Source organism: Durio zibethinus, chromosome 14 (assembly GCF_047325235.1).
Source record: "Durio zibethinus cultivar Kanyao isolate XHJ-2024 chromosome 14, ASM4732523v1, whole genome shotgun sequence".
NCBI classification, from domain to species: domain Eukaryota; kingdom Viridiplantae; phylum Streptophyta; class Magnoliopsida; order Malvales; family Malvaceae; genus Durio; species Durio zibethinus.
The window spans coordinates 19,176,139-19,187,630 of NC_143175.1; the positions used below are offsets into that span (position 1 = coordinate 19,176,139).

The 11,492-nt window shown below is 27.9% G+C and overlaps 1 pseudogene across 1 annotated transcript; it reads left to right on the forward strand.

Moving 5' to 3' along the window:
* Window positions 1–1,235: 1,235 nt before the first annotated feature.
* Window positions 1,236–8,511, forward strand: LOC111294854 (uncharacterized; annotated as a pseudogene). Its single transcript, XR_016327657.1, has 12 exons — window positions 1,236–1,411; window positions 1,553–1,922; window positions 2,026–2,114; window positions 2,708–2,816; window positions 4,481–4,548; window positions 5,407–5,484; window positions 6,122–6,186; window positions 6,508–6,574; window positions 6,686–6,868; window positions 7,416–7,472; window positions 7,599–7,694; window positions 7,793–8,511. The product of XR_016327657.1 is annotated as an uncharacterized LOC111294854 (transcript).
* Window positions 8,512–11,492: the final 2,981 nt, after the last annotated feature.

Here is an 11,492-nt window from a genome sequence, read left to right on the forward strand (position 1 = left end):
TAATAATTAATTTTATCTTATCCAAAAATCAATAAAAACACAAAGAGTATAAATTATTTATTTTTTAAAAAATAAAACAAGTGCAACAATCTTTTACTATATTTTATAAAAGGATTAAATATAAAGTAATCTTTATATTATATATTTTCTATCAATTTAGTACTTAAAAAAAAATAAAATCTTCAATTGATACTCTAACTTTCATTCTATTAACTAACTTTGATATCTGAATATAATATCATCGGTGAATTTATTGACGTAACATGAATATCTAATAAGATAATAATATATGTGAAAAATATTAAATCAATCATATCATCAATTGTCACATTAATATTAAAAAAAATTTTAAATTTTTTTTAAAAAATATAAAATATTTAAAAAAGTTAAAAAACTGAAATATTTTAAAAAAATTTTAAAATATGAAAACTTAAAAATTTTAAAAATAAAAAAATTTTAATAAAAAATTGAAAAATTATAAAAAATTAAAAAATGAAAATTTTAATAAAAATAAAATTTTCTTAAAATTCAAAAAATTCAAAGAAAATTAAAAAATGAAAATAATAAAAATCTAAATTTTTTCAAAAAAATCTAAAAGTTTTAAAAATTTATAATTTTTTTTTTAAATTATGAAAAATTTTCATTGTTTAATGTTACAATTTTATTAATTTTTAAATTTTTTTTATTTTTTATTTTGAAAATTGTTTTAAAAAATTTTATAATTTTTTGGCATATTTGATATTTTGAAAATTTTTAATTTTTCAGAATTTATTTTTGATTTTCATTTTTGTAAGTATTTTGTATTTTTTAATTTAAGAAAATTTTATTTTTATTAATTTTTTTATTTTTTGAATTATTTAAAAAAAATTGAATTTTTTATTAAAATTTTGAAATATTTTTGAATTTTAATAATTTTTAATTTTTAAAAATATTTTATATATTTTTAATTTTTATAATTTTTTAAAATATTATAAGTTTTTAAAAATTTTTTATTAATGTTAACGTGACTAATGATAATATAATATTAAGATAATTTTTTAACATCTATTAACATCTTATTGATTATGAATATCATGTTATTAAGTTGATTAACGAAATTAATCATAACTAGACGAAATGAAAAGTCAGTGTAAAAATAATTTTATTTTTTTAAGTAGATAATATATTTATATTTAACACTTATATAAAAGAAGTACTTAGATATATATATTTTTTTTAAAAAAATTCGATAAAGAATGACTTCCAAACAGAAAAATCATAGAGGCAACTCAGATCCTTTTCGCTTTTGCAGCTTCTCACTTTCGCGTCAACATACCAAAAAAAAAAGCAACTGTGAAAGAACAAAGGCAAAGATCATCATAACGGCAAAGGTTTAAAGGATTTTGGCTTCTTCTGTTCGTGTTCATATCTGGTAATCTCTCTCTTAGTTGAAGCTCCCTTTTTTTTTTTTTTACCAATTTTTAATGAAAACTCAGATTTTCTTTTTATCTAGGTTTCTCTCTTTTTTTGTTAAATAAGTGTTAAAGTGACTTTTTTTTTTCTTTTTGGTTAGAAAATGGAAAACCCAGAAGCAAATCAACTTCCTGAAGTGGATTCATTGCCAGATGGCTTTGTTGAGAGTCCTTCAGAGACCTTGGCTCCAAAAACTCCAATTTTGGAACAAGAAAAGCCTTTGCAGCTTGATAATAAAGAAGATGATTTGGTGTCCACTGATTATGGAGCAAGCAAGGACCGAAAGCAAAGAACTTTTCCTGTGCCATTGTCTGAAGGGGATGGTTTTGATGGTTCTTTGGACTCTGTAGAAGGTAAATTAATTGGTCATGAGTCAAGTGATTCTGTTCCTGAGGCTGTTGAAGTTGGGGTACCAGAATGCAGTGAGGTGAAAGGAGAAGTCAAAGGGGAGAGTCAAACTGCAGAAATATGTAATTTTCTTAACTTTGAATTCTTTTCTTTTTTATAATTTCACATATGAAGCTTGGGTAGTTTTTAGGTTTTTTACTGCTCATTGGTTGTTGTTTTTTGCAGCAGTTGAAGGAGGATGAGAAACTAATTCTACTAATTTGAAGGAAACATCCGCATCAGATAGTGTGGATTCACCGAAAAACAAAAAACTAGTTAGTAGATCATAGTACTTTACTAAGTTCTTTCAACTTCTTATGCTTGTGGGTAGGGTTCTGTGAGAGCATCAAGAACGCATGTGTTGAGGAATGGTTATTTTTAAGGTTAAAAGAAGTGCTGATAGTTGTTGCTTATTTATACGGAAAAGCATCTTTTCTGTCTTTTTATGCGGAGGCTGTTAGTAATTTTTGACTAGTTCGCATACTTCGGCTGGATGATAATCTTAATAGCAATTCATGATGATTATTTTAATGTTCGTTTCAAGGAGAAAAAGAAACTTGTTTGATTCCTGAGATAAGCAGTTTTAAGAATTTTGAATGTTCCACTTCGTTAATCAATTATTTTTCAAAGTGTCTGTATATACCTCCATTTTTTTCAATTCCTGTATATATTGGAAGAGTTCTCAAATTCCAATGTTGATAGTTTATAGCCATGCTAATTCTCATTTCTTCAAGAATATGACACTCAGTCTGTTGAGTTAAGTTCAGTTTATTCAGAGGTTATTTACTTATTTTAATATGCTTATTTTATATCAGTTTCATCTATACAAGTGAACTCACTATTCTTTATTTGACTGTTTATTCCTCAGGAAACCACTGAAACCAAACGCAAGAATGCAAAACGTACATTCAAATCTGAAAAGGAATTTCTTGAGTTCTCTTTGAAATATCAACAAGTTCTTGCAGAGAGAGATGCAGGTAAGTTGAAATAACATTTATGATCTCCAAAAGGTTACTATTATGTGATGTCATGAATACATTGGTTTAATTAACTAAGACTCTTTCAAATTTTATCAGTCCATCATAATTGTCTGTTTTATTTTGATGTGAAGATACTTTTTATGTTGCTAAGAAGCGAGAATGATACTTGTCCATTAAGTTTGAACACTGATTTTTATTTCTGCCTAATGCTATAGGTGGGACACATGCAGTGTCTGCATGTTTGGTGTTGCAAATTTAAAAAATAAATAAATTAATTAAGATGTGAGTGTTCAAGGATGAAAATAGAAACAGTTGGTTCAATTGGTCACTTTAGTTTGCCATTGAATGTGATTGGAGAAAACTGTTGCTATGATCTCTCCCAAAGACTATAACCATCTTGCTTAGTGATTGCCTAGGAGAGAAAGGAAAGGAAAGAAAATGAGGAAACCTTTCCTTACTTTTCCTTTGTCTGGATTTCACATAAATATAAATAAAGGAAAGGGAGGGGTGCTTAACCCCCTTTGCTTTCCCTCACATTCCTTTATTTTTTAAGTACCCCAAATTGGGGGAAAAGGAATGGAAAGGAAAAGAGTAAAATTTTTAAAACTTGAAATGACTATTATACCTTTATGTTTTTCTATATTTCAAATATAGCTTTATTAATTTTCAAATCTAGTTATTGTCATCTTCTGACAATCCTTTGTAAATTCTTAATCTAAAACATATATATTTAAAAAACAAGATATTGCCTTCTTATAAAGCAAATCCCTGACAGAAAAACAAAAATGAAAATGAAAATTATTTAATTTCATATTAGTGTTTTAGAACATAAATCAATATATAATTGTAAAAACTAATGTACCAATTAAAAAAGAATCAAATTGGTGTCCTAAGTTACATGATCAATATTGTTTGCCTTGTCATTTGTTTAGCCAAGTAGTATATCCATAAAATTAATTTAAACATATATACATGCACTGTGGGTAAAAATTTGGTATCTTTGATTTCTACATTTTATTACAAGTTTTTAGAAGATATTTCGTTTTTTACAATTAAAAAATATTGTACATTATTTGACATTTTAGTTTGATATTTCATAAAAAAAAGTTTAGTTGATATTATATGTTATTTCATAAAAAAAGGTTATAATGAGAAAAGAATATTATAATTAATACTTTCCTTTCCTTTTCACTCTCTAACCAAATAATGGTTGTTATGATTCCTATCCTTTCCTTAATTAATTTGAACTATCCAAATGTACATACATGTATCCTTTCTTTTCCTCTAAAAAACTTTTCTTTACTTTCCTTTTCTTTACTAATATTTATCCAAACATAACTTTTTATTGTTTCTCTTTGAAAGAGTTATTCTTGTATGAATTCAAATGCAGCTTAACGTTACAGCTTCTTTTCTTCTTTTGTAACGAGGAGAACAGTCTTTTGATTTCACTTTACCTGGATATGTTCATTTCCTTGGAAAATTTGACCAGCTGAATTTAAAAGCTGTAGGTGAATATTAGAGTTTAGCAAGTCTTGTATAATATAAATATCTAAGGGACAGATATGACATATTGATATATCTTATAATGTCTCTATGTATCTTTAACATCATGGAAGATTGATTTTTGTTTCTTTACCTTTTTCTTTTGCCTTCTTTTGTAGCTATTGCTGTTCGAGATAAACTTGAATCACTTTGTCGGGAGTGACAACGTCAAAACAAAATGTTAATGGTATGTTTGTTTTGAATACTTTATAACTTTTTGATTGATTACATTCTACAGTTTGTATCTGTACTTGATGCACTTTGTACTTAATATGTTGACCTTCTGATAATGTCATGAGCTGAAGACTGGCCCTGAATCCTTTCCCTATCCTTCCTTTTTTCTGGTTTAGGTCATTTATCCAGCCATCAAAGATACAATTTAACTAAATTTCTGATAGAGTGGGAGGGGGGAGGCATGAAGCCACTAAAATGCAGAAGCATAGGATTCCCCGCACTAGGTTAATGGAAGCATAGTTACTTAGTTTTGAGAAAGCCATTATAAAAAACCAAGGTTTAAATTTCATTTCACAGTTGCACAACAAATTTTTGTCGCATTGTAGGTATCTTAAGTGTTAAAGCACTAGCTGCAACCTTGCAGCAATCTAAAGTCAGGAATTTTCTCAATTTCTCACAACCAACTATAAAATGAAATAAATTATAGTTCTGATCTCAAATGCTCTTTCTCTATAAAGTTGCTTTTACAAACTTTATGGTAGTGTTTGCTGCGATAATCTTTTTGTGAACCTCTGGTTTCTTCCAAAAGCATTTACCATACACATCATGATTTTTCTATGAATGCACTTGATCAACTGATGGTGGATCTGCATAATAAATTTAATTAACAGGCAAAGCAAATTTCCTTTATATTTACAGTTTGTAACGTCTATTCTACATTTTGTTATATTAAAGAGATTATCCATTGTCATGTCTGATCATGATCTGTGCAATTTTCAACTTCCATGACAAAATTATGTTTGTCCACCTTTGATCTATTTGTCTGACTTTCTTTTATGAAGGTGCTGATGGCTTGCTCTTGATTTCACAGGATGAATGCAAACGGGTATCAACAGAAGGGCAAAACTTAAGATTAGATTTATCAACCAGGTTCCAAGATGCAATCAAGGTTTGATGTCACATTTTTTATTTTGAAAGTGATCATGGTGGATAAGTTGGCTTACATGATGCTGACTGACCCAACTGTCTCTAGCTATGTTACTTCACAAGAACAGTGGCTAAACTTTTTGATACTTTAATGTTTTAAATAGCCTATGTCTACATCTCTGAGGAGATTTATGATACAACTCTTCCACTAAGCATGATCCCAAAAGATAGGCTTTCATGAATAACATACGTGTAGCATAGGTCAATGGAGATGATGTGTCAAAAGCCAGATAGATGGTAAAATGAAGAGTCATCACTCATCAAGATAGCATTGCAGGTCTATTAGTTGAAGCAAGAGTTGAAAACTTTATCTCATGTTGGATGAATGATTCTATGATTCCATTCTACATATCACTATAGAATTACAATAATATTCTAGTTCTGCACTATTTCTGCTCTTTGGATTCTCTCTCTCTCTCTCTCTATCTATCTATCTCTACGTTTTCTTTGTAACTCTAATTTTGGCATGTACGAAATGTAACTGTTTCCTCAACTTTCAGATAACTTCCTGGACATTTTATTTTTAAAGCCATACTATAGTTTTTTTCATTTCTTACATATTTTACTATTAGTTTCTTAATCTTCTTTTCCTCTTATAGGATGTGAGCAATAAGCTGGAAGAGCAGAAGGATGAATGTCTATCTCAACTGAAGGAGAATGAGATGCAAGAGACAGAAAATGCTTGCTTAGTTATTATATTTTTTCTCATCGAGCTTGGTAACTAAAAGTTATTTGAATTACCAAATTACGTCTGTTTCATATTCTGGTCCTTTTGGGTTTTTCCAGATAAGAATCTTTTAATTTAAGCCCCTGCTTTTCTTAGATTAGGAGCTTGGATATAATGGATTTTTTTAGTAAATTTTCTGAAATTTCTGCCCATTTGGGAAAGCGTCGCCCTCTCCCCTATCATTCATTGATTTAACAGATTGTACTAGTGCCAATGTTTTTATCATACACAATAATTTTTGGAATTCTTCATGTATAGGTTAAGAAATAATTTGAAGAAGCTTGCTGATCAGTATGCCCTCTCCGAACAACAATATGCACAGAAGGTATAGGTTAGACTCCCTGATATATCTAAGGTTTTCCATATTGAAATACTACTCAATTCTATTGTCAAGGACTCGGAGCTTACTCTTAAATTTTGGATATTTGACAAACAGCTAAAGCAAAAAACACTAGAACTACAGCTTGCTGATCTGAAAATTAAGCAACATGAAGAGAAATTGATCCAGGAACAAGTGCAGATGAAAGTATATGCAGAGCAAGTGTCACAGTTATTGGTGACTGAAAAGAATTTACGCTTGCAGTTGACAGCTGACGGAGAAAAATTTCAACAGTTTCAGGTCAGATTCTTTCCATGTTGTTTATCATCTTGGTTTATTGGCAACTTTGCTGATTTAGGTTGATGAATAGAATATTCTGTATTTGAGTGCTTGTATCATTTGTCCTGGATGGCTGGATGCAGGATCTATCAGTGAAGAGGTCTTATTCTCCTATCTTTGATTCTAATTGGAAGGTTTATTGTCACCTGCATACTGCTGAAATTATAGTATCATAAATTAGTAGAAGGCTACAATCTAAGTGCTATTGTTGACAGAAAAGTAGTGAACGTTCACTTGAAGTGCTATCATTTACAGAATACCAGTGGAAAGCTTTTGTAATACCTTTCTAGGTGGCTTAGTAAGTGACCTGTCTTGTTTGAGGTGTTTTTCCTTTGGATGTACTTGGACCTTGCCATTGAATGCACTACTCTCATCCTCTGCATATAGACTGCTGAGATGCGGCAATGCTGAAGTCTGATTAGTATTTCAATGTCCTTTTGTTGTGCCATTGATATTTGAACCATTCTTCTCATCTTCATGATGTTTAAGATTCTACTTGATTTTGCAGGATGCATTGTTAAAGAGCAATGAGGTCTTTGAAACATTTAAGCAAGAGATTGAGGAGGTACATGTGCCTTTATATTTGAGAGATATTTTCCTGAAACACTATCTTTTGGCTTTTCCTGTTGCTCCAGTTTAAGGTAACTGGTTGCATGCTGTATTCACTAATTTTTCCCTTTGTATATGTTAGATGGCAAAATCAATCAAGGAACTCAAGAAGGAAAATGTATTCTTGAAGAGCAAATGTGACAAATCAGATGTTACTCTCATAGAACTTGTGGAGGAGGTATAGTTGACATGTCATTTTAAGCTTTCATTCTTTAGTATTATTATCTATTTTAAGGAGAGGGTATCTGGCACTTATTCTTTTCTTTGCTCGAGTAGCGTGAGCGATTGAAGAAACAATTAGAGAAGACAAAGAATCAAAAAGAAATGCTTGAATCATTGTGCCGATCACTCCAATCAGAGGAGAAGCAAAGCTCCAATGGAGGCAACAGCTCCCACTCGGTCGCAGTTTAAATGTAGACATATTTAATCAAATATGAATGCATTTTGTGATTATTATCTAAATTTACGCTGCCTCATTGTCTCTTCTTGTCGAGAGAAGTCCCAGCAGATGGCAGAGCCGCAGAGCACATTTTGGTATTTGAGTCTTAACAACATGCGTCCTCCCAGCAATTATTATTGTATTAAAGATTACTCCGTTAGCCGGTGGATTTCCGTGTAGGGATATATGATCACTTGATGGAAGGAGCTGCCTTTTTCAATTAAAGCTGGGCTTTTCTGTATTGGGCCAATCCCATGAGAAAGCATGACTGTCCAATTTTGCATTCATGAAAAGTAAATGTGTATTGCTGAAGATTCTTTGAAAACAGAAGGAATGATACCTTTGTTCTATGTCTTTTGCTTTCGGTTTCATAAAAACTAGTGGTTGTAACAGAGATTTAGGGTTAGGGGAATTTGAAAGGGGAAGAAGCAGCGAGTGGTTTAAGGAATTGAGATTTCAGATCGATTTTAATTGTAGAAGGATATGGGAAGTTGGCTTAGAATTCCAAATTCTCTCTCCTTTACAATGTCAATCACCAGATGATGAATTTCTTGTACATGATGAGTTTTGCCCTCTCAGTATTTCCAAAAATTTTAAGAGGTTGAATTTTGTTGCTGGAAATTTCCCAAGAACGAAGGGTTTTTTTTTTTTAATCAGGTGTTTGTCTCAACCCTCAAGGTTTATTCTTAAAGGGAATTCTTTTACCGTTTCAAAATTATAAAAAAATAGCCAAATGTCACGCCACAGGGGCAAGAAATGGGTTTACATTTCTTAATTTGACGAGAGAAATTTATCGCCGAGGGATTCTAAATGTACCATATTTTTTCTTCTTTACATTTTTTTTTCAAATTTTTTTATAAATAAAATTATTTATTTACTTTTTCACAACTTTCCGGGTATCTATATTAAGTAAGTTTTATAACTTATTGGAAATGAATTTCTAAAAGTTATAAAACTTTTCAAAAATTTATTTTCGTAAAGAAAATTTATAATATTTTTCTAAAAAATTACAAAAAATGGAAAATTTATAACATCTTAAAGAAAAATTACAAAATATGGATTTTATTAAAGGTTTTTATTAATTGATATAATAAAAAATTTTAAAATTAATAAAAAAATAAATTTACTATTTTCATTTTAGAAAAAAAAATTTATGAGATTCTAATTAAACATTTTATTTGTTAATATTACAAAAGATGATAAAAAAGAACTATTTAATCTTATTAACATCTGAAAGCTAAAACTCTTTAAAGTTACATAAGTAATATTATTGAATATTATATAATTTTGTCAATATCTAATGTGTTAACTAGAGAAATCTATCATAATAAATAGATGAAAATATTTCTCCAAAGTATTTAGTTTAGTTAGAACTATTATAAAATTTTAATAATCAATACAAAAAATATTTATTAAAAAAATAAAATTTAAATTTATAAAAAAATATATTTAATATTTTATCTTTAGTTTATTTAGGGTCTCATACTATTTTATTTTTTTAAGGTCAAAATAGTAAAATTAAATTTTTTATTAATTTTAAAATTTATGTTTTTTTTCAATAATAAATTTTTATTACACTAATTAATAAAAATTTCTAATAAAATTCTTGTTTTTCATAATTTTTGTTAAAATTTTACTTTCCAAAATAGATTTTTGGAAAGTTTTATAATTTTTTGAGAATCTATTTAGGTAAATTAAAAAACTTATTGAATATAAATATATGAAAATTTATTATAAGATAATTAAATAATTTTATTTATAAAAAAATTAAAAAAAGTGTGAAAAAAAAAAGAAGCTAAAGTACATTTAGAAGCTCCATTTATCCCCCAATGACGGAAACTTTTTTCTTATTGACCTTGTCATCATATTTCACGTTCAAAAAGAAAGAACTTAGTCTCTTACCTTTCTTTTTCAATTTTATATGAGAAAAAAAAAAGCTATGTTTTTTTTACCATAATAATAATATAATTCATAAATTAATTTCCACTATGGCTAGTTGATTAGTTCTCTTCAACTATGGTTGCTACATGCAAGCAATGACTAACCCCTGTCCCAAAAGGCGTGTCTTTACCACGATGTCATTTCCTCTCTCTCTCTTCACAAATTATTATTTTATTTTGGGGCTTTCTAAATACACATTATCTTTTTTCTCTCTACATTTTTTTTCAAAATTTTTTGTAAATAAAATTATTTAAATATTTTTTATAAGTTTTTAAATATCCATCGTTTTCGAGAAGTCATGCCACTTCTCGAAAAAGTATTTTTGAAAAATCATAATACTATTTGAAAATACATTTTCGAAAATGAAAAAGTAAAATTTTAAAAAAAATTTGTTAAAATTATTTATAAATTAGTATAATAAAAAAAGTTATAATTAGAAAAAAATCATAAATATTAAAATTAATAAAAAAAATTATTTTTACTATTTTGATTTTAGAGGTGCATAGGATATATCTGTGTCTTTAAGCTAATTAGGCACATTGAAATTTTAATCAAGATAATCATTCACTTGCTTATTGAAAATGCAAGCGAGGTCTTTAGGCCGTTATTGGTCGGTGAAAGCATAATATGTCAAGTTAAACCATGAGCTTAAGTAGCATTCCTGAATATGTTGATTTTATGCTTGTTAGGCTTTTTGATGATGTTTTAATGAATAGAAAAAGTAGAGAAAAATCACCATTGCCATATCCTCAATTTTATATGAATTTAAGAACCACTGGAAGGGTGTTAGAAAAATTGGAGCTAACTCGAAGTTAGAGATTTATCTTGATCATCATTGCATGCTTATGAATAAAGAGGCAATATAAGTAATACTACTAAATATTATATAATTTTGTCAAAATCTAATATGTTAATTGATAAAACTCAATATGTTAAGTATATAAAGAGACTTCTCTAAAAAGTTTAGTTTAATTAAAGTTATTATAAAGTTTTAATAATTGAAAAAAATATTTATTAAAAAATGATAAAATTTAAATTTATAAAAAATTATATTTACTATTTTTTCTTTAATTCAATTAGAATCTTATAAGATATTATTCTTTTTGTAAGATAAAAATAATAAAAGTTATTTTTTTTATTCATTTTAAAATTTATAATAATAATTGTTTTCATCACACTTATTCATAAATTTTGTAAGAAGAATATTTTAATAATTTTACTTATAAAAAATTAAAAAAAAAGTTAAAGTGTATAGACTAAAAACTTCGGTTGCATTTATAATTCGGTTAAATGCTCAAATCAGGATCAAACATTTGGGTAATTGCTCAATTCAAGATAAAATGTTTTAATTTGTATAAATAAAGATCAAATATTATTGACTTATAACAATGTAAGATTTATTTCAATGAAAAATAATAGGTGCATGTTACGCACCGTTAAGTTGTCCACGTGTAAAAACCATCACAAACAAATATGACATCGAATTAACTTATCTATGTATAATGACAGCCTAGTTAAGATTTTGACTGTTTTTCTAAGTTTATTCTCATTTTTTATCCTGTTCTTCTTTATCCTTTTTGTTTGTAATAATGTCAG